Below are 243 nucleotides of genomic sequence, written 5' to 3' on the forward strand. Positions count from 1 at the left end.
TGCTTAAGAGCTCTGGACACTTCTAATTAGGGACTCTAGCAAAGCTAAGTCACAATCTGAAAAGGTTCACCCAGTTATGTGTCTGTGGCATTTATGTATCCGGTGGTAATACTGGAAAACAAAATGCTTAGGGTCACGGCCAAGACTCATAAAGTAGCTGTGTTCAAGAATCAACATACTTAAATAGGAGAATCAATAACACTATCTAGATTCTAAGTTCCTATAGAAGCCAATCATTCTGAA

This window comes from Arachis ipaensis, chromosome B04, assembly GCF_000816755.2.
Source record: "Arachis ipaensis cultivar K30076 chromosome B04, Araip1.1, whole genome shotgun sequence".
NCBI lineage: Eukaryota > Viridiplantae > Streptophyta > Magnoliopsida > Fabales > Fabaceae > Arachis > Arachis ipaensis.